Source organism: Capra hircus, chromosome 27 (assembly GCF_001704415.2).
Source record: "Capra hircus breed San Clemente chromosome 27, ASM170441v1, whole genome shotgun sequence".
Lineage (NCBI taxonomy): Eukaryota > Metazoa > Chordata > Mammalia > Artiodactyla > Bovidae > Capra > Capra hircus.
This window is the reverse complement of record NC_030834.1, coordinates 14,915,922-14,940,112: the sequence shown is the minus strand read 5'-3', so window position 1 is coordinate 14,940,112 and position 24,191 is coordinate 14,915,922. Positions and strand designations below refer to the sequence as shown.

Genomic DNA, 24,191 nt, shown 5'->3' with positions numbered 1-24,191 from the left:
TGGTAAAAATTTTGTTCAGTCAGCATGAATTCACTAGAAGACCCTAAATATGTTCTAAGTGTGATTATTAAAAATTCTGTACATAGGATGAAGAGAGTCGCTTCTCTTTGGCTCAGACTATGTGATGTTACTGCCAAGAGTTAGAAGAGAAAACGTCATGCTTTATCCAAGGAAATAACTTTAGTGTTAATATTTGCCACACAACGCCTAATTCTTCTCTGGATAAGGAAACTGCTTCCCCTTTCCATGTTTCCCTATTTAAATCTGGATATTCAGGTGTGGTGAGAAGGTAACACTTTCTAGTTGTAAGGGTGAGCTAGGTCCATTGTGATGAAGTGGTGTTTATTCAGATGGATTCAGAGGTTGGGTGCTTAGAGGACTGCTAGATGGAGCAGATTCTAAATGTGCGCAAGTAATAGACTTCCTGGGTAGGAAAGTTCCCCTGGAAAAGGCTACCCACTCCAGTATCCTTGGGCTTCCCTGGTGGCTCAGACGGTAAAGAATCCACCTACAATGTGGGAGACCTGGGTTCGATCCCTGGGTCGGGAGGATCCCCTGGAGGAGGACATGGCCACTCACTCCATTGTTTTTACCTGGAGAATCCCCACGGACAGAGGTGGGCTCCAGTCCATGGGGTTGAAAAGAGTCGGACACAACTGAACGATTCAACACAGCAAGTTGACTTGTACTTCTTAGAAGAAAGATTTTTGAGGCTGGCAACAAGTTGCCAGTGATACCCTCAAAAGGTCATGAATTTGGATTCAAAGAGAGTGACTGGATGTAATTTTAAAAGCCTCAGTTGCTTCCCCTTCTTGTCATCTCTGGTAGTTTTTTATTTTTGGCCTCACGTTGTGGCATGTGGAATTTTAGTTCCCTGACCAGGTGTTGACTCCTCACCCTCTGCAGTGGAATCTGAGTGCTAACCTCTGGACCACGGCCGTGGTCCAGAGAAGTCCCATGGATCTTTATCTTATAGTGAATTTTGCAACTCTGATGGCCACAGTAACTTGCAAAAAACAATCCCTGTAGTTGAGCTGGAGCTTATAGACTCCAGTGACTCTGTAATGATTATTCATGTTGAAGCCACCTTGTTGGGAAAGTGTTAGACATGGAGGGTGTGGAAAACTTCTGATTCTTGGAGATTAGGTGTCAAAATATTCAGGGTTCGGTTATTTTTAGCAGTTATCAGTGAAGGTTCTTGCTGCTGGAAATGATGATTAGGTTTTAAAGCTGCAGATTCCCAGCCATCACCCAAAGGACTCCCTGCCTGTCCCCCACCTTTTCTTTTTCCAAACTGGTAGAAACGCTGACCTCTGTGATATTGTCACCCAGCTTAAGTGAAAATATGACAGAGAAGTGCTTTGAATGTGTATGCCTACTAGCTTTAAAGGTTGAAATTGACATTTAATATTTAAGCAGTTTCATTGAAATATAGTAGATTGAAACATGAGCACCAAATGTTGACCGTCACCTCTGTTTAGAGAGATATGTATGTGTGTAATTTAAATTTTGAAGAGAAAATTTAATCTTCGTGTTCTCAATCAGCTGATGCCAAGACCTTCATCTCAGAAAAATTTACTCAGCATCTCGGGGGAGAGGATCCACTGATACTGTTTTTAGGTTCCTCAGGTGAGTCTCAGTTTGAGAACCGAAGATTGAGAGCCACTAGTTTAATGGGTGCATTGATTGCGAGCAAATGTAGAAACTGATCCTGTTTTTGTTTTTCCTTTGAGATTTAGACAAGATATTTGACCATCCTGGTCATAGCAAAGTGTAAGGGATTAAGGTGGCCACCCAGGTTTCTCCTCCCCGTTAAATTAAGCCTTAGATTTTCATGTTGGATCACAAATAGCTTGGATGACTGGCATTGGATAATGGTACTCAGCATTTCAGTCTTTAGGATGGAGGAACTGAGGTATTGATCAAAAGGATGTGATTAAATAAGAAACATAATATAATAAAGGAACAGAGTTTTAAGAACTCAGGGTTGGAGGTTGCACCATATGTTTCCCTTCCGACAAAAACTCAAGGGCCACAAATGGAGAGTCCTACTAGCGCTCATCTAACGTCTGTTAGGTCCAGGATATAAGTGATAAGTGATCACATTTATAAGTGGGTTTATATCTCTGCTCATCGTGGTGTTGGATGAAGGCAGCATAGTCCCTCTTACAGTGCTGGGCTGGCCCCATCGGCACCGTTGTTGTTGATGGAGTTGGGTGGGAACAGCTGGTACCTCTTTGCCAATTTAGGAACTATGACATAGCAATTCTTCCTAAAGCAAGCGTTTCTTAAAGTTCTATCTTTCTTTGTGAAATCAAATAATTTTGTGACCAATTATTGCACATGAGTTTAGTTCAAAGAATCAAAATGGGTATCTGTGCACTTCACTACCATATTGATAGAACGTTATCAACCCTTGACTCATCTCTGTGTTTCTCCTTTATTCTCATCCTGCTGGTTCTCCTTCAGAAATAATATTACTTGAATTTTGTGCTTATCATTTCCTGGTCTTTAAAACTATTTCAAACAAATATGTAGGTGCTCCTAAACAGAGTTTACTTTTGCTTCTTTTTGACGTATATTTATAGTCTTCAGCAATTATTTTTTTCACCCAGTATTAGTTTTCAGCTATGTTATGTTGAATCACTTCCCTCCTTTACAATATTTTTTGCTGTGACTGAACCATAATTGACTTATTTATTTTACTCTCAGTGATATTTGGCTTATTTTCAGGTTGTTTTTTTCTATTATGAAAAGTGCTACTAGGATCATTCATGTACATGTCTAATGGTACCCACTTTTCAAGTGTTTCTCATCTGAGAGTAAATTAATAAGACCCAGAGCATGAATATGTTAGAATTTCCAGATAAGCCACAGCATTTTTCAAAGATGAGTTCTCATCACTTCACATCAGTCAACAGTTAATATTTCCAGGCCTAGAGATTTCTGCTAATTTAGTGGGTATAATATGATTATCTCTGAATGGACTTCATTTCCATATCCCTGATTACTTATGAAGTTAAACATTGTTTCATTTATTTCATTGCCATTTATATTTCTTCTATAAACACCTACTCAAGTCTTTTGCTCTTTTTTTCTATTTGTCTTAATGAATTACAGGAGTTTTAAGTGCACATATGTGTGTGTGTGTGTGTGTGTGTGTGTGTGTGTGTGTGTGTACGTACTAAGTCACTTCAGTTTTGTCCAACTCTGTGACTCTATGGACTGTGGCCCGCCAGCCTCCTCTGTCTGTGAGGATTCTCCAGGCCAGAAAACTGGAGTTATTGCCATGCCCTCCTGCAGGGGATCTTCCTGACCCAGGGATCGAACCCACGTTCTCCGGCACTGGCTGGTGAGTTCTTTACCACTAGCGCTACCTGGGAAGCGTGCGTGTGTAGGTATTTTAATAAGGTTTAATATGTCATGTGGTTGGAACTTCTTCCAGTTTTTTTTAACTTAACGGTATTTTCTGATGACTTGAATTGTTAATGTTCTTATGAACTCAGGTTTTAATTTTATGGTAATCAGTTGTCAGTCGTCTTATGCTCTTTTGTGTCATGTTTAGGAAATCCTGAATCTCATGAAGCATATTCTTATATAGTCTAAAATTTTATATTTTGCTCTTTCATATTTATGCCTTCATCCATCCAGAATAGATTCTTTTTTTTCTGTGTAGAGTTTGAGTTAGGGATTTAATTTCATTCTTTCATGTGAATAACCAGTTGTCACAGAACCATTGATTGAGGGGGGGTCTCCCTCCTTTTTCTAATGATCTGTAGTGCCATCTTTGTAATGTATGAAAGTTTCATAGATGCTCGGGGAGTGTTTTAGTCTGGGGTTAAGTGTTCTCCCAAGAACTTTTCTGGTTTCATCTCCCATTGCCCTTTCATGTACCTCCTCCTCATCCAGACTCCCTGCTGTGCTTCAAAATTGTCTCATCATTTCCTTTGCCTTGTGCCTTTTCTCCTTTTCTTATGTCTCACATCCTGCCTCATGCTGCTGTTTTCAGATATGTTTATTTCTCTTTTGCTTCACATTTTGTATCAGTTTTTGAAAGCAGGCTTTGTTTTGTTCATCTTTGATACTTGGGAGCAGAAGCTGGTGTCTTTTACTGAATAGCTATTTGATAAATTGTTGACCTAAATTGTATCTTAGAAATTATCCAACCAGTCTCATTTTATTTGCCCACCTACTATCATTGGGATCTGCAGCGTTTAAATGCAGTGCCCAGGGTCATAGAGCTTGGTTGGTCCCTGACTTTTTCCCTTGAGCTTATCCTAGAACACCTTTCATTGTCAGTTCTGTTAGCACGGGGGAGACTGATGGGCTGCCGTCTATGGGGTCACACAGAGTCGGACACGTCTGAAGTGACTTAACAGCAGCAGCAAAGAACTAAAGTATCAGACACTGTCCAGAAATAGGAACTGATCCTGAAAATCCTGGAAAACCAACACATGTGGTAGGTCCATTATCCTTGGCTTGTTGAGTCAGTTCTGGACAGTGATATTCACACCACATCCAAATACTGAGCATTTCCCAAACATGCTGTACTGGCTCCCATCTCTGGGCCCTTGTTCATATTCCTTGTTCAACAGAACTCTTTTTATAGACCACTGTCCATGAGTCTTCCGTACTCCTAGAGATTAATTTCTTGTTGAATGCTCTATTTCCATACTTTGACATCACTTCTGTTCTTCTACCAGACAGTATTTTAATTTATTTTTTTATTAAAAAAAATTTTTTTTCTTGATTTTTGTCTCCTTAGAGGTGAAAGGCAGTTTACTATTCTACCATGTCTTCTCAGAACCTAACCTAGGGCTGTGTCTGCTCTAAGTTAGGGTTTTTAATATATAATTTTTTTTAAGTTTATTTATTTTGGGCTGAGCTGGGTCTTGGTTGCTGTGTGGGTTTTTCTCTAGTTACAGCAAGCAGACATTACTCTCTAGGTGCGGTCTGCAGTGTTCGCATTATGGAGCAAAGGCTCTAGGGAGTTCGGGATTCCATAGTTGCAGCTCCGGGGCTCCAGCACAGGCTTAATCGTTGTGGCCCACAGGCTTAGTTTGTCTTTAGCATGTGGGATCTTCCAGGATCAGGGATTGAACCCCGAGGCTCCTGTATTGGCAGGTGGATTCTTTACCACTGAGCCACCAGGGAAGCCTCTAAGTTAGGTTTTTAAGATGCTCTATATGCAAAAACCAAACAAGCCGAAAACAAACAAAAACCCCACAAAACCTTCAAGTAAGCTTATAAATATGTCCTGTCTTTCCACCTTTAGATGTGTGATTTGGGTGAAATCAAATTTTATTTAATTCACCTGTTTAATGCTGGGAACTTCTGAGCAGGAGAACATCCAGAAATGGAGTCAGGGGGCTAGCAGGGGCCAACACAGGGTGTCTAGGAGCCGACACACTCTTCTCCACACTTTTAGTCGCATGTGGGCTGCATGGTTAGAGCAACACAGCTAATGAGCCTGGAGAGCTTTATTTGTGCCTATTCCAAGTAGTTTTTTGGGTGAAAAAAAATTTTTTTTCTCTGACTTAGAAGGATGTTCTGTGCTCATTGTAAGAAGTTTGAAAATATGGGAAGGTACTAAAGAGGACAGAAATCCCCAACAGAGCATTCAAAAATAGCCACCTTACGGGAGTTCTTATGGTGCTTCTGGTTATTGGCAGATCTCTACTGGTCCCTCCTGTTCTTCATCTTTTGAAAGGAGCACGTTACCTAATTATTAAACTGGATGCGTTAGTTCAGCTCACCTTGTCTTCTCAGAAAGTTCACATTGTCATGGCAGACTTACTGCCTCCTTTCTGTGTCTTGTGTGCTTTGGATAATGTGAAATGATCACATTGTTATCTTTTCTACAACTGGCCAGAGCTTGTGTACATACCCTTTGTTGTGCCCAAGATCATGAGTAGCAACTTCTTTAGAAGAGTTACACGGTAGGGCTTTGTGTTAACTGAACCAAGATATACACTTATTTTTTATCTCTTCAGTATGAGAAAGGCAAAGTGATTGAAGTACTCCTTTGACATTCAGAACAGAATTAAAAAAATTTTTTAAAACTCTTCAAGACAGCTTTGAAGGATGGTTTTCTTATATTCCCGGTATGTTACCGTATACTGGTTTTATCTCGGCATCAGAATGAATAAAACTTTGGCCAGTGTGAGTTCTGACTACTGTACACTTGGACACAGAGGGATACATTTATTAGAATATTTATTGTTCTTGTGTGGTTGGGGACTATCTCAGTTGTGGTAAAGTCTTATCTCTAGGTAGCCAAGAGCAGTGATCACATTACATATGCTCAAATTATATTCTGTGTTGTTTTATTTCTTGGAGTTGAATAGGAATTTTCCTAGGCAAAGTTAATTAAGATTAGAGCAATTAGTCATTGCCAGGTCTCCTTCCCACCTTCTTAGGCTAATTTATTAATAAAATGCATGTGAAGTAATTAAGATGTAGAAAATGAAAATCAGAAGACCATATATTTTGGCATAGCATGACATAACATATTCTCACTTCATCCATCTCTCCATCACCACCCTCTCTCATAGGCAAAGTACTTACCTCCAGAGTGAAAACATCAACAGTTCTTCACCTATCCAAGTGTTTCCTCTATGTGTGTGTATATACGTAATGACATCAGAGTTCTGTAGCTGGTAGTGGTTTTGTAGTGAGTTGAATGTCTGTTTCCTCATTTGATACCTGCTGACAGGGCCAGTTTGTTTTCTGAATCTTTGGATACTGTTTGGCCTGTTTTAGTAATTCAAGGAATATGTGAAGAGTAGAATGGATGAATCATTAGCACCACAATGAGTATTTGTGTGTTAGCTGAGCTCTGACTTGATAATTATATGTTAATGTGAATGTTTGCACTGTGTCACCCATCACACTAGAGGCTTAACATATATGTGCTTTAATTCCTACAACAACCTGTGAAGGTAGGCATTATTATCTGCTTTACAAATAAGGAAATTAAAAGTGAAGTATACTTACAGAAGTCCATACTACTGATAAGTATGAGCGTAGGGATTTGGCACAGGTCAGCTTTGCTCCAACATGTGCATTCTTTCCTGCTATCATATCAGGATGCCTTCTAATTTTGACATATGTGTGTCTGTGTGTATATACATACATGTGTATGCACACAATGGAATATTACTCAGCCATAAAAAAGAGTGAAATGATGCCATTTGTTGCAACATGGATATACCTGGAGATTTTCATACTAAGTGAAGTAAGTCAGAAAGAGAAATATTAGGTGATATCACTTATATGTGGAATCTGTAAAATAATACAAATGAATCTGTATACAAAACAGAAACACTAACTAAGAATACAAATTTATGTTTACCGAAGGAGAAAGGCAGAGGGGAGGGATACATTAGGAGTATGAAATTAACAGATGCAAACTACTATACATAAAATAGATAAGCAGCAAGGATTTGTTGTATAGCATAGAGAACTATGTTCAATATCTTAATAACCTATAATGAAAATAATCTGAAAAGAGTAACTGAATATATCTTGCTGTATACCTAAAACTGACAAGATAATTGTACTATGTGAGTAGTATGAGAAATACAATTTGTATCCTCCAATTTGGGTTTTTGTAATTTTAATACATGAAAGTAAATTTAAATTTTAAAAAATGCCCTCTAACTTTGTATCGAAGATTCCCATGAGTGTCCAGCCTTCTTTGGATATAATATTCCTTTCAAAGCCAGCTATGGTTGGGTTTCCAGAGTAGCTCTCCCGAATCACTGTGCTGTCCATGTGAAACCAACATAGTATTGTATATCAGTTGTACTTCAATAAATAACAATGACAAAGAGCTTTCCCAGTCCCTTCTTAGTCCCCAGGTATGGTAGAGGTTCCCTAAGAAAACGTGTGTTGAAATCCAGCTTCTTGATTCTTTCTTTGGCTCCTGTCTCTGCTTGGAGCAGTTTATCAATTACAATTTTTCCTAATGTGTAAGTGTCCTTGAATGTCAGTCTTGTTTTCCCCTTTGACAGTTTAAGCAGTGAGCATGGACGTGACAGTGTCTGGCTCTCTGGGCCTGGCAGGATGACAAGCCCATTTTGCTGGTCTTATACTGGGGGAGACTGGACCCAATCTCCGTGCCATCCTCAGGGCCTGTCTGTGCTTCATGTACATCCAAAAGAAGATTGCAACAGTAAGCCCCCTGCCATGGATATGGTATTATGTATGGCTGACCTTGCTTTGGGCAAAGAATATGCATGCGTTGATGTACAAACTAATAATAGTTGGCAATAGTAATTATAGGCCAAATGATTACCTCAGGTAAAATTAACAACCTGCATTTTAACAGGGCTTTCATTGCCTGAAATTCACTAATAGAATTAACCCCATTGGTGGGTACAGGGAATTCACATGTATTTAACACATCCATGCGTTGTGCTATCCAGATTATGGGACCTTTTAATTTTAGTTCTCAAAGGGAAGAAGCTAAGATTACAGAGAAGGAAATAAAATTGGAAGGTATTAGCTAGATTTTCCTGGGTCATTACAGGTTCTAAGTGATGCATCTGAATATTAAAATAAAAAATCTGTTCCAAAAAACATTTATTGAGTATATTTAAGGTTCCCTGGTAGCTCAGACAGTAAAGAATCTCCCTGCAATGCAGGAGACCTGGGTTCGATCCCAGGGTTGGGAAGATCCCCTGGAGAAGGAAATGGCAACCCACTCCAGTATGCTTGCTTGGAGACTCCTGCGGACAGAGGAACCTGGCCAGCTACAGTCCATGGGGTTGCAAAGAGTCAGGCATGGCTGAGTGACTAACATACAAGGTGTATAGATATTGTTTTTGAAAGAGGCAACGAAGAATATACTTATGAAGCACAGTCTCTACAAGCAGACTGAGTTAGTTTTTAGCACTCATCAGCTGTGTGACCACAGGAAAATTAATTAACCTTTCTGTATGCTGTCTCCTCATCTGTAAAATGGAGATAAGTAATGGTATCTGCTACTTAGGGATATTGTGAGGATTAATTAAATTCACACATGCAAAGTACTTACAATTCTCATATGTAATATTTTATCTATGTTCATCACTGTTACTTCAATATTGAATCACTGTGCAAGAGACTGGGATCTAGCAATAAAAGCTACCGTACCTGCCATCGAGGATCTTCCAGCCGAGTGAGGGAGATGCCGGAATCCACTCTACAAGGCATTGTGGGAAATTCAGGGAGGGAGTAGAACTTGGAACATGGGGTTTACTCCAAGGAAGTGTTAGCCAGGCCAGCTGAGTGATGAATTTTGAGAAGGAAGGTTTGGGAGATAGAGGACATTCAAGGCAGCACAAATCAGGACAAGATGCCTCCCCTCTAAGAAGTGACTTCCTAGACTTACCCCCAGCTGGCCAGGCATCTGACAGAAGAGAAAACGTTATATTCCATGGAGAAATAAACATACAGATGTCCTTGGAAGAGGATTCTGTTTACTCGTTCTGAGGTGGTAAGTCCTGAAATCCCATCCTCTTTATAAAGTAGTTTCTAATAGTGAGGTAGCAAGGGCAGATGGAAGCTGCAGCCATCCTTTCAAGACACGACTTCTGATGGGAAGGAGAAGGCTCACACCGAGGACCAGCCCTCAGGAAAGGGAGAGCCCGTGTTTGGTGGTGCTGGCTGGTGATCAGGACGGGAGAGGTCGGGAGTGGACCTTGGTTTTACGCACGTGACAGCATGGTCCAGGGTGGAAATTATCACAGGCTAGACGCTCATTCTCTTCGTAGCTCGGAAAAGAGTTGATTCCATGAGAAGCAGACCCCACAGACGTTTGAGAGCAGCCAATACCTCGTTTTGTTTTCCAGCCAAGGACTTCAGGGGGCTATATATATATCACTCTAGATGCTGTAACTACTCCCCATCACATGGCTGGTTCATTTTTACCTTTTCCAAGTGAACACTTTAGGCAGACTGATTTACTTTTTTCCCTCCTCTCTGAAATAGAGAAGTGCTCTTTAGCACTTTTACCCTTTGAAAATATAAAATCACTCAAGGGCTTTCATATTTTCAAAGGGCAGAAGCAACTTTAGCGAGAGAGAAGAGTGCAAAAAGCCGACTGATCTTTTTTTTTTAAGTGCTATAATGAAAACATGTATAAGACATATCCTCCAGGCCTCTGTGTAAAAGAGGTGGCCGAGGTAAAGAGAAGGAGAGGGCAGAGATGGCTGCAGATCTGCAGAGTGGGATGGCTTTCTCTGTGGCTGGGATTTTATTCTTTTTCTTTTTAACTTACTGGGGAAGAAACAATCCTTACCATTTTCCCCAAAGCACATGCTAAGATCTGCCTAAGTGGTAGCCCTCCATATTTGGCCTTCGTTGGATCTTAGTTCCCAACCAGGAATCAAGCCTGCACCCTGGAAGTGAAAGTGTGGAGTCCCAACCACTGGGCTGCCAAGGAACTCTTCAGCCCTCCATATTTTATTTTTTAATATTTTTGCATATGGACCATTTTTAAAGTCTTTATTGAATTTGTTGCAGTATTGTTTCTGTTTTTTTTGTTTATTTTTTTTGGCCCTGAGGCACATGGTGTCATAGCTCCCAGACCAGGGGTCAAACCCACACCCCCTGCAAAATCCTAACCACTACCACCACCATGGAAGTCCTTGCCTTCCATATTTTAATTGAGAAAATGATGGCCTCCTTCTTTGACATGGATTTGCCAAATCTCAGACCCCTGAGGATGAAATCATAACCATCAGGAACTTCACTGTGTTATTCCTGAGTGAGTTTTGCCTTCGGCGTGACAGCTATAGTTAATGTCTCCTCGAAGATGCAGAGAGAGCAGTTGACCTGTCAGGTAAGAAACAAATAACAGAGCTACCAGCCAGGGCCATTATCTTAGCACTGCGCCACCCCTGCACACGGCAGACACCTCTGGAGCAGTCCATCATTCAAAAGGGCCATATTTTACCCAATGAGGTGCTTACTACGAACTACTATAGAAATGATCTACTAACTCCAGCTTCGTTGGCAGTCCTGGATGAGGGCATTCTGTGTCTGTTTACCTCCTCCCCAAATCACAGCAGAGTACTATCTGCAGGCAGGATTTTACTTATGTTTAATATTAAATGTAAACATCAACAATGTCATAAAGCATTCCTGGCAGGTATGATTCTTCAATGCTGTGTGCCAGAAATGGGGTCCTCTGTTGGGGACCCCAGGGATTGCAGCATTAACCAGGAGGCCCTAGAATTGTCACAGACTTTGTTCTAAGAAAGACATCCAGGACACTGCTGGCTCTTTCCAGGTTGAGTTGGGTTGGAGTCTGTGCATGCGTGCTAAGTCGCTTCAGTCATGTCTGACTCTTGGTGACCCTGTGGGCTGTAGCCTGCCAGGCTCCTCTGACCCTGGGATTCTCCAGGCAAGAATACTGGAGTGGGTTGCCATTCCCTTCTCCAGGATTGGAGTTTACTGAAGTTTAAAGCCAATGAAGGATACATTTGCCATTTCAGTGACTCAAGGGTATTATGATGAGTTTTTTTCCTTTTATTAAGGCAGCCTGCACTGCTGAGTTCTGGAGACAGGAGGGATCTTCTGAGTAGTAGAGTCCCATTCTTCCCTAGCTTTACTGCAGAAAAGTGATTTAATTATGAAACCATGTGAGAGTTTATGATGTTACCTTAGAGAGACTTGCCTTCATCAAAAGGCAACTTAAAATTCATGCACAGTAGCCACTGTGAAGGAATACCTAAGGCTCATAAATAAAACAAACCTACCTTAATTTATGGCTAGGACCTTCTCTACCCATTGAGCTATTCAGACCTCTGCACAATTGATGTTTCTTTCCTCCAGTTATTTCAGTAAAAAAATGAACTCTATTTTATGCCATACAAGCATACTAATAAACCAGTGTTTTGCGGCTTATAAAGGCAAACTGTCACCTGTTAAAATATGTAACTGTCATAGAAAGATAAAAAAGGATCATTTAATAATGATGAACAGTGTGCATGTGGCATAAATAGAATCCAAAAGGTAAACAGCAGTTTATTATGCCAGAGCCAGCCAGAGCTGTTCCTCAGTGTGGAGGGCTCTCCACTGATCTGTGAGCTCTTCCTTTTAAGGGAAATATAACCTGGCTTAACAGTGATGCCTGTGTGTGTGTGTATTTAATGGAAGCTCATTGCTGGTGCAAAATCTGGACTGTTGCTTTCATGATGGAAGGGAAAAAGTGGCTTTCAGGCATATTTCCTTAACTGATGAGGACAATCTTAAGTGTTACTTTGTTTTCTCGAGCTTGATAATAGGGAATGTTTAGAAGTTTCATTGTTCGAGTAGTTTTGGAAAGGAGGTTGTGTTTAATTAAGCTATTCAGCTGCTTCTCAGTGTTTGAAGCCAAATATATCCTAGCAAGAGTATATCTGATGTGACTAAATAAAGCCAGTGTTAGCAGAAATAGAAGTGGGTTTATTGTAGCTGCCTGGGCTTTTTGATCTCTTTTTATCGACCCATACAAATAATCCGTCCAAGATACAGCATTGAAGACTCCAGGTCTCCTTTATGATGTCAGGGGATGCTTGTAGCCAGTGGACAGTATTAAATCTGCATCCTTGTACCCTGAATTTTTAAGAGGCACTGAAGGGTTCTTTGGTTTTGGTGCAACGAACAAGAAATTGTAGTGAAACTTTAAAAAATTAATACGTTCTTCTGTTGTAATCTGTTCCACTTCAGGGAACTAAAAACCAGAAGGGTAACCACAAGTAGAGTTTCTTCTCTTCTGGAGTCATTTCTTCTCCCTGTTTCCAGTTAGCATGTATTTATATTGACTAAAGTCTTGGAAGTGACAATATGGTCGGCTCAATAAATATTGAATGTTTTAAAGATTTGTGTAAATATTTGCCCAACAGACAGCCCTGCCTTCTTAAATATTTGGCCTTTTATGTTAGGTTCAACGTGCAATGATTTAAAAGCTTATTCAACTGTTGAACAGAACCATACCAGTTTTAAAAAGTCTTTCCAAGCCCAGTTGAATTGGAAAGCGTTGTATTCAGTGAGTAATAGATTTTCACAAATCAGAGCGGATAAGACTGCACTGAAAGGATTAAGAAGGGCTTCATTGGAAAGCAAGGGTGGGCTAGTTTCTGGGATAGGGATGACCATTGCTTTGTGTCCCAGCTCCATACCCAGGGTCCCCTTCATACCAAGATTTCTTGTCCTGGAAATTTCCCTTTTTAGCAAAATTCTTGAAATAACTGAGTTGTTTGCCAGAGTGGCTTATAGATTTACAGCAAAACAATCAATTCATAAATTCAAGTTGGAATCCTGAATATTAGGTCCTAGGGCAAGATTTGGCTACCGTCTCATACCCCGTAGTCAAATGAATCTTTCAGTATCAGAAATCTGTTTCTCCAACCCTCATTTTTATTATTTTTACCAAGTTGACAGCAGTTCTGTTTTTGCCTTTATGACAAAGTACAGACTCCTTACTGCGGTAGTTTGGCCTCAGTCTACTCTTTAATAGAGAATTTTTTAAGCCAATTCTTTTTTTGGCCACACTGCTGGCATGTGGGACCGTAGTTCCCTGACCAGGGATTGAACTCATGACCCCTGCTGCCCTGCAGTAAAAGCGTGGAGTCTTAACCACTGCACCACCAGGGAAGTCCCTCAACTTACTTTTCTAACTTCAGGCCTCACCACTGTCCATTGTCTACCTTGCTCTTCACGAAAATGTACCCTGAGCTTTTCACAGCTCTGTACCTTTGCATATGACTATTTACCAAGACATCCATCTGCCTGACTTCTCTATCAGGCTGTTGAACTCCTACGTAGTCTTCAAAGCCCATTTCAAAGATGACCACCACTGGCAATTCTTCTAATAATTCCATTCGGCAGGACAAATCACTCCTCCCTGAAGCCAGTACTTCAGAGAGGGCATTGCCATGAATGGCAATAAGATAGCTTATTTCTGTAAGTTTGTTGACATGTCATAGATACCTAATAAATTGGTATTCTTCTTTGTTATGAATAGTAGATTTTTCATTCAACGTGGTGGTGATGGAACTCCCTGTCTGTGGTTTTGTATCCGAACAGGATGGGTATATTTAGGCTTTAAAAGAGCATTTGAATGTTAAGCCTTGATCGCAGGATAATTGGATATGAGAATACAAACCGAATACATCCTTAGCCTGTTAGCCTTGGGGCTGTCACCTAATTCTCTAGCCTGTAACTGTCCTATTTGACAAATCAGAAATAATAATATTCTTTCCCTCTGAACTGGATGCAAATTCTGAAGTGACAAAAAATTGAGAGAAATTTACCTGAAAATGATGTTCACAGGTGGGGGTTTTTTTGGTTTTAATTAATACCAGTATTCGTTTTAATACATTTCCTGTAAAAAAGCTGTGTTTTATTTTTTTGTGATGAAGCTTATGTGGGTTGTCCTTTATTTGGTCCAGGAACAAACATAATCAAAGCAGGTCTTGTGATCTCTAAGATCTGGTGACATTTTGGAGAGTAAAAACATGGGCTCGTTTATATTCAGCCACAGAATATACAGACCAGATTTACAGCATGACCTGTAGCTTATCAATTCATTGATCTATTTGCTCAGCACTGCAGATGGTATAAGTGCAAATGAATAGGGTGATAAAATTCCTCCGCAAGCCTTTGAAGTGGAGCTTGCAGTATAATCTCTTGGGTACAGAGTATCTTTTTTGGTGAAATGTTGCCAATGTAGAGAAAAACAAAGAGAATACTATATAGTGATTATCCCTATGGCTGTACCAAGCAAGCTTCATTAAATATCTACTTTGAATCTAGAAATTAATCTTAAAAATTAAGCTTTTTAAATATATAAACTGCAAATTGATTCTTTTGCCCACTCAGCCTATAGGCAGGGCCATCCTGAAATGGAGGAGATAGCATGGAAGAGGGGGGATGACACAGTCCAGAGGGCTTGCCATGATGGTAAGTAATGGTCTGGTTTTCACTCATCTGCCTGAAATGGGAAGATAGCTTGTAAATATTCCTGTGAACAAATATAAACAGTCCTAATAAGACAAGTACAGATGAAACCAGAAGAAAATGGCAGAGCTGTACTTCCCCAGATCTGAGCACAGATTCCCCATCATCCAGCTTGGGAGGGAAAACAATAACGGTCATACCAGATTTGACAGAAAGTCAGATCATTTTATAGTGATGTTATTTTGACCACAGTTAATAATAATTCCACCCCTTTTGTGTTATGACTGCTACCTAATCATCAGTTCAGTTCAGTTGCTCCGTCATGTCCAACTCTTTGCGACCCCATGGACTCAGCACGCCAGGCTTCCCTGTCCATCACCAACTCCCAGAGCTGGCTCACATTCATGTCCATCGAGTCAGTGATGCCATCCAACCATCTCATCCCCTGCTGTCTCCTCCTCTTGGCTTCAGTCTTTTCCAGCAGCAGGGTCTTTGCAAATGAGTCAGTTCTTCACATCAGGTGACCAAAGTATTGGAGCTTCAGCATCAGTCCTTCCAATGAATATTCAGGACTGATTTCCTTTAGGATGGACTCATTGGATCTCCTTGCAGTCCAAGGGACTCTCAAGAGTCTTCTCCAACACCACAGTTCAAAAGCATCAATTCTTCGGTGCTCAGCTTTCTTTATGGTTCAACTCTCACATCCATACCGGACTCCTGGAAAAACCATAGCTTTGATTAGATGGACCTTCATAGTATGAAGCTAGTGTGATACCTTATCATATCATACAGTATATTTAAGTGTGGAGGTATAATAACTAGTAAGGCATTTAGTGTTACATCTTTTTTAAAAAAAATGTATTGGAGTATAGTTGATTCACAATGTGTGTTAGTTCCAGTGTACAGCAAAGTGAATCAGTTATGCATATACATACATCTGCTCTCTTTCAGATTCTTTCCCCATATAGGTCATTACAGAGTAGTGAGTAGAATTCCTTGTGCTTTACAGCAGGTTATCAGTGATCTATTTTATATGTATGTCAATCCCAGTCTCCCAAGTTATCTCTCCACCCTTTCACCTTGGTAACCATGTTTGTTTCTACATCTGTAATTTTATTTTTATTTTGCAGATGAATTAATTTGTACTTTTTTTTTTTAGATTCCACATAGAAGCACTATCACATGATATTTGTCTTTGACTTTACTGAGTATGACAATCTCTAGGTTCATTCATGTTCCATTATTTTTGATTTTTTAAAAGATTCTGTATCCTTTGGAGAAGGATTGACCTGCATTTTCTGAAAAAGGGCTAGATATTAAAAATTTTAGGCTTTGCCATAGGGTTTAGGCCACAGATTCACTACCACAACTGCTTTGTTAATGAGAGCAACCAAAGACACTCCATTAATTAGATAAAATTAATATGTAGTGGCTGTGTTCCAATAAAAATTTATTTGTAATAGCAGGTAGCAGGCAGGATTTGACCTGTAGAATGTACTTTACTAACCTCTGTTAGAGATACATTATAGAAAGGCTTCTGGAAATATGATGTCTGGGGCTGGCATCAAAATACTCTGGAAGTGTAGGGGAAATTTATAGGGATATAAATGAAGAAAGTTGGACCATGTGGTGATAATTATTAAAGTTGGGTGATATATGAGGGTTAATGATGTATTTCTGACTATATATATTTAAATAATAAACCTCCAGAACATTAGGACGGACCTCATTTTTTTCCTTCAGGATGTTTAAAAATTAAGCTTTCCTCCAGTAACTTAAAAAATTTCGCTGTTTTGGATGATAAATGCTCAGAAGCTTATTTCAGGTTTCTTGAGACCAGAAGATAGTTCGCCATATACCATTGGATGAACAGTTATTTCTTTTTCCTTGGTACAAATGGCCAAAATAATGTGCTCCAAAGATTACAACATTCAATTGAAATGCATTCCTTTGTTGGCAAGAACTGTTGTAAAACAGATCATAAATACACTGAAGACTTGAAGGAAGAAATATTAAAAGATACTAGACCACATGGGAAGCTGGCCAAAGAGTTAGATAAAAGTACAGAAATTTCAACATCTTAGAGCTAATGTTTGTTAGACCATACTCCAGTAGTGAGATATAGAAAGAGCTATGTCAGTTCCTCTTATTGTATAATGAACTTCACCGAATTGAGTGACTTAAGACCACTGCCGTTTTATTATGCTCTGGATTCTGTGGGTCGGGAATTCAGTAGGGTTAATAGGGTGGCTTGTCCTCCACTGAAAGATGTCTGGGGCTTTGGCAGGGAAGGCTTGATTGCCTGGAAATGAAGGGACTGGTTAGGACTGGAATCACTTGGTACTTGGTGTTTATGTATTTATGTATTGAGTATTTGAGCTTCCCACAGCATGGCAGCTAGATTTTTTTGACTCACAATAAATTTTTATTTTTATTTACTTATTTATTTTTGTTCATAGCACGTGGCATGTGGGATCTTAGTTCCCTGACCAGGGATTGAACCTGCATACCCAGCTTTGGAAGCATGGAATTTTAACCATTGGCCTGCCAGGGAAGTAGCTAGATGCTGAAAGGTAGCATCCTACGCGGGGCATCTGGAGAGTGAATGTTCCAAGGTAACAGACAGAAGACAGGCTCTCGTGACTTAATCTCAGAAATCACTTCTGTCAGTGTGGATGGAAGCCATCAGAAGCCCACCTAAATTAAAAAGCAGGGGCATAGACCCACGTCTAGATGGGAAGTGTCGAGGTATTAGGGGTCATGCATTGAAATAAAACTGGTTTCCCAGTTGGTGCTAGTGGTAAAGAACCAGCCTGAGCCTTGGGTTTGATTCTTAAGTCTGGAAGATCCCTTGGAGGAGGGCACAGCAACCCACTCTGGTATTCTTGCCTGGGGAATCCATGGACAGAGGAGCCTGGCGGGCTATAGTCCATGAGGTCACAGAGTTGGACACGACTGAAGGGATTGAGCACGCACACAGAAACTTTATGAATTTGCTGATTCTGGTTTTGGCTATATTGAGTTCCTTTTTGCCTTTTTCTTATGAATAACCTTAATAGCAACAACAGCAATAATAATATAACAGACTGTTGTACTTAATTCATTATTATGATCCATTGATAGACTGTGTAATTGTCCTTAGGGGAGTGGTTGGTGTGATTTAGTATATTCTTCAAATTAAAAGTAAAACCTGTGTCCTGTCAGATCTTAAATTATAAGATCTAAGACAGAGCTGCACTGTTCATTTATATTTTTATGAACCTCTTAGCTTTGTACAAGTCTCCAGCAGACACCTGCTTCATGGCCATTTAAAACAGTGGCTCATAACATACAGTAAATTTATAGGCAGTCATTTCTTGTAGTTGCCAACTTATGGTACTGTACTTGTGACTGCAATGAAAAAAAAAATCACTATTTATTTCTTTAACTTTTAACATTGAAATGTGCCCCTAAGGTACGTTGTGGAGATACTACTGTGTCGCTGAGGATGGCCTCCTGCCATTTCTCATCAGTAGTACACATCTGTTTGGGTGAGCTTTGTTTGTAAAATACACAAATGTCGTAATAAACACCAGTGATCTCGTTTAAATTTTATATTGTAGTATAGTCGATTTACAGTGTTGTTAGTTTCAAGTGTACAGCAAAGTGATTCATTTATACACATACATATTCTTTTTCAGATTCCTTTCCCATATGGGTTATTAGAGTACTGAGGAGAGTTCCCTGTGCTTTACAGTAGCTTCTTAGTGATTAACTATTTTATATATAGTAGAGACACCCCTGGTGTTTTAAGACATTCATGAATTCTGAACTGTACTTATAGGAAAGTCACTGATCCTAAAGAGGGTGCAAGAGCTGGGTTTCAGATTCTCTCATTTAAATACATGTATTGCTGCTGCTAAGTCACTTCAGTCGTGTCCGACTCTGTGCGACCCCATTGACGGCAGCCCACCAGGTTCCCCCGTCCTGGGATTCTCCAGGCAAGAACACTGGAATCGTTGCCATTTCCTTCTCCAATGCATGAAAGTAAAAAGTGAAAAGTGAAATTGAATTCGCTCAGTTGTGTCTGACTCTTCGCGATCCTATGGACGGCAGCCTACCAGGCTCCTCCATCCATGGAATTTTCCAGGCAAGAGTACTGGAGTGGGGTGTCATTGCCTTCTCCAATACATGTATTGGATGCCTCTAATTTTCTAGGTGCTTCTCTAGGCTTTGAGATAGATAGACAGGTTTCTCCCCCCATGGGATTTCCCTTTGCCTGAATATGCTTAAAATGAGTTACAACTCTAAGGATAGCTTTTTGCAAGCTTTCTTGTCTTCCTCTTTGACTTAGATAAAGATGAAAGCTCTTTTCAGCTGCATTGTTCAGTGTGGCCATGGCTAGGTTTAGTATATGGTCATTCTACCCACCACTGAATTAAAAGTCCAGAACTCACAGCAGTGGTGGAGAGGAGGTATGGCTCTACTGTTCTTGGAATTGTTGGATTCTCAACAAAGAAGTGATGTTGAATTGCTGAGTATTTGTACAGCCCCAAACAAAACTGAAAATGATGTTTTTAAAAAATAAGTGTTGCTTCAGCTTGCTTGGGGCTGGTGCATGGGGATGACCCAGAGAGATGTTGTGGGGAGGGAGGTGGGAGGGGGGTTCATGTTTGGGAACGCATGTAAGAATTAAAGATTTTAAAATTTAAAAAATAAAAAAAATTAAAAAAAATAAAAATAAAGAAAAATAAATTATGACCTCTTCTGAAAGTTTTACTAGAAGAGCATCTGTAAAAAAAAAAAAAAAAAAAAAAAAAAGTATAATTTCAGTTGTCCTGCTGAGGAATGTGATCTTTGCTTCCACTTGAAACATTTTTCCTTTTAAGTGTCCCTCATAGACTGGATTCCCTGGGATGCAGGTACCGAGGATGCTATGGGATGAGTGGGGGGAGCTGGATTGGAGGAGGGTGAAATTGAAGGATACTGTAGCTGCGACAGAGGTTGCAGAGATTCCATGGGCTCAGAGTGGAATGGGCCATTAGAATTGTCCCAAATGGAAACCAGTGCCTATGACTTTAAATACACCCCCATGGCCATCTTCTGCCGCTAACAGTCCCCAGATCTGGCCTGCCTGTGGGAATGACGGGGCTTACTTTGAATGAGGAAGACTTTTTTTTTTAAGGCTTGTCTTTTATTGAATGAGTGATCTATGCAATTGCCGAGGCCACTATGTACAGAGAAGAGGGGGAGAACTTTATTTCTTGGTCTCTTCCTTCTTGGACAGATTCTTGGTGATTTCCTCCTTCTTGGCCTGGAGCAGCTCTTCACGGCGCTTGCGGGCTTCCTTGGTCTTAGACCTGCGGGCCTCAGCCTGGTCCGCCAGAAGCTTCTTGCGAGCCTTGTCCGCCTTCAGCTTGTGGATATGTTCCATGAGAATCTGCTTGTTTTTGAACATGTTACCCTTCACATTCAGGTACAGGGTGTGATACACGTGGCGGTCAATCTTCTTAGATTCACGGTATCGTCTGAGCAGCTGGCACAGAATTCTCATCCTCCTCATCCAGGTTACCTTCTCGGGCATTCGAGCATTGGCAGTACCCTTTTGCTTACCTATACCCATATGCCTGCCCTTCCGGCGAGCCAAGGTGTTTTTCCTGCATTGAGCCTGGGAATGGACAGTCACAGGCTTCCGGATGATCAGCCCATCTTTGATCAGCTTCCGGATCTGCTGGCGGGAGTTGGCATTGGCGATTTCATTGGTCTCATTGGGGTCCAACCAGACCTTTTTGCCACAGCAAAGGACACTGGAGGCAAGCCTCTTCTGAAGCCTGAGCATACTCATGGCTGCGGCCGCAGCAGTGAAAGGCAGGAAGACTCTTGAGTGAGAAATTAACCCAGGGCTGGTCTCCAACGTCTGCACCTAAGTGCCTGCAGTTACCCAGTGTATTCACAGGGACTCTGCTTGCACTACCAGGTCGAGATAATTCCCAGTTTCCACACTGTGTTGCTTTTTTTTCCTTTCAAATCCAGATTTTCAGCAATCGGTATGAAAAAAAGCAAGTACCATATAAAAACCAATGCCAAGCAGAAAAGGAGAGTGGTGGTGTCCACTTGCCCAGGGCTTGAAATTAGAGTGCCCGATGGCTGCTAAGTGGTTAGGACTTGAATACTTACCAAGTTGTAAACAGTAGGTTGGGTGTCTCTTTAAGACTGTCATGAAGGACTCTCAGAAGTTAGCAAGTTTGAGGAGCTCTGGCCTTAGAACAGTTGTTGGGAGAGAAGGGCTCATCTGAAAGCTGTCAGCCACCAATGCTTCCAGCTGGGAGTATTTTGTCCTGAAGTTGGAATCTGAATGCAGCCCCTAGCGTTCATTACAGGGAATCATTATTGAGTAACCTCCTTGCCAGATACAAATCTTAAAAGTCAGACATAGTATCAAACCAAACACTACTACTTCAATTAATCTACAGGAGACATTTAAAGCAATCATGAAAGTGTGAAGATGCGTGTGTCCTAAGATTTTCTGGTTGCTGTCCTTCATGTTAACATGTAGCTGACAGTCAGGAAATATGTAGGCGTTTCAAGATGGGATCAGGAGGTGTGATGTTAGTGCCCAAGTCCCTGGCTGCAACTTTGTGTTTTAGATCTTTATGCTGGCTCTTGTAAGGTTGAAAAAGCTTATAGCCAGGCCTCTTTTGGACTTAAGGAATCCAACTTCCCTCAGAGGGAGTTGAATTCTGAATTTTGCTGTGAAACATAGTGTTAAAGAGTTTCCTCTATATTGGAAAGTTTCCCAAAATATTGATTTCAGAAATATTTTTCCCCAGGGAAGTTAGAGGGAAAAAAATAGCAAAAACTCAGCTAAAACATACTCAATTTTGAGGTTTTAGTTTTACAACATTGCCCCTTCAGGTGTGTGTGTGTATGTGCTCACTTAGTTGTCTCTGACTGTTTGCAGCCCCATGGACTGTAGCCCGCCAGGCTCCTCTATCCATGGAATTCTCCAGGCAAGAATACTGGAGTGGGTTGCCATGCCCTTCTCCAGGGGATCTTCCCCACCGGGATCGAACCCTTGTCTCCTGCATTGGCAGCAAATTCTTTAGCAGTGAGCCACCTGGGAACCCTCCTCCAGGTGGATATATTTGAAAATCTCCTATGTGACAGTTATTATTGGTTTATGTAAATCCAGTTGTTTTTCCATTGTAGCTTGGATCAGAAATCTCTTACCAAGTGACTGCAGAGCCTGAAAAGTTTGTTAAATGTAAATTTACCATCTTCCACATACATTTTATTTATAACTCTGGGGAAAATACACGCCTTAACAACCCAAAGCATTTCATTTTTTCATAGGTCTGCTAGTATGATTTTTATGCCTATTACGGACTTTTAATCAATTTGTAATTTGTTTTTTTTTTTTTGCTTACTGATGGAGTATGTGTTTGTCTAATTCAGTTGATTGAGCATAACTGTGGTTTGAATGGTGCTCATGTTTACCACTGAGAACCCCAAATCTTGTCTCTTAAAGTTAAAAAGACCTTGCTCATTACCAGCTGGCATTTAAAGAATAAAATCTTTTCTTAGTCATCGTAATATATAGGTTTCCTCTGATGGGGTTGTGATTTTTTTTTAAATTTTGGCTGTTTTGGATCTTCGCTGCTGCGTGGAATTTTTTTTCCGTAGTTGCAGCAAGAGGCGCCTACTCTCTAGTTGCGGTGGGCAGGCTTCTGATTGCAATGGCCTCTCTTGTGAACCACGGGTTTCTGGACTCATAGACTCAGTGGTTTTGGCTCCCAGACTCTAGAGCAAAGGCTCAGTAGTTGTGGTGCACTACGCTTAGTTGCTCCCTGGCGTGTGAGATCTTCTTGGATCAGGGATCAAACTGGTGTCTCCTGCATTGTCAGAGGGATTCTTTACCACTGAGCCACCAGGGAAACCCCAAACATGAATTTTTTTAAAAGACACCTTGGGAAAATAAAGACAGCACAGTGCAAAAGGACTGCCAGAGTGAAAAGCTAAGAACAAATTGTTTCTTCAGATGATGTAGCGAGTCTCTAGGGAAGGACTTTTCATAAAACCTGTTGCCTAACTCAAGCACAGCAGTGGTCATGTCCTAAGAAGCTAAACTGCCTCTCAAGGGTCAGGGAGAAAATGACTCACTAGCCAAATTGAATTTGTAACCTGTAACTTACCGGGCTGGTATCAGCAGAGGTCCAGCACCTCTGGGTTCAGTGTGTGTGTGTCTGTGTGTGTACAGGCATACACATGTCGAGCTTCAATGGCAGTGACTGGTGATTCACGACACGTCCTTTGATCAGCCTAGAAACTCCAAATCTCACTGTGAGACACCCCATTTTGTCCTTTAGTGGCAGAGTTTGATATCAACTTTAATTCGTTATATGTCCCATAAAAGACGTAGGTGGTTAGCAGCAGCTTCATCACCTCAAAGTTTGTCTGTCTATGTCTCAAATATTGAATATGTATGTGAACCATAAGCGACAACAGCCAGAGGGAGTTTTAGTGGGCGAAATGCCTTAGTATAGTGTTAAAAGTATTTTAAGTTTATCAATTCTAAAAATCTCTTTGATTACAATGAAATAGGATGATAAATCTGCACATTTCTTCTCTCACTTTTCTTTCAAATTTTCACCAAATTTCTCTCTATCCTCGTACACTGGTTTCTGTTTTTGTTGCCAGGATTCTTCCCAAAGGCCCAGGGTAGAAGAAATCTAATATTTTGGATTAAAAGTTCATAACATATGTCACCATCTGTTATAAGTCCTAATTTCAGGCAAAGTGTGTTGGAGAAATAGTTTTATAAATTCAAATCAATATTATTGTGACAAAAACTGTGGGAAATCATGTCTTTCATGCAGAAAAATGTGATCTGCATTTCTTGTCTCTGGGGCAATGTAATTGAAAATTGGTATTCCTGTTCTTGGGGCTTCCTTGGTGGCTCAGGGGTCTCCAGTGCAGGAGACCTGGGTTCGATCCCTGGGTCGGGAAGATCCCCTGGAGAGGGAAATGGCAACCTACTCCAGTATTCTTGCCTGGGGAATCCCACGGACGGAGAAGCCTGGTGGGCTGCAGTCCATGAAGTCACAAGAGATTGGATATGACTTAGCAACTAAACAACAGTCTTCCTTTTCTTGGTGTATTTTTATTCATGTTCCAGCTCCATGAAATTATGCTTGTTTCATTTTGTTTTCATTATTTTTGGAGTCGAGGTGACAAAAAGTGTGAGCTTTCAAGATCTACTCTCATTTTGAACATTTACTCTC

General features: G+C 40.6%; 1 protein-coding gene and 1 pseudogene across 1 annotated transcript in view; one reads left to right on the top strand and one right to left on the bottom strand.

The window, feature by feature from the left end:
• Positions 1–24,191, top strand: part of UNC5D (unc-5 netrin receptor D) — a 631,871-nt gene that overhangs the window by 12,577 nt on the left and 595,103 nt on the right. The gene's annotated exons all lie outside the window — the stretch shown is intronic.
• LOC102184311 lies at positions 20,108–20,778 on the bottom strand (annotated as a pseudogene).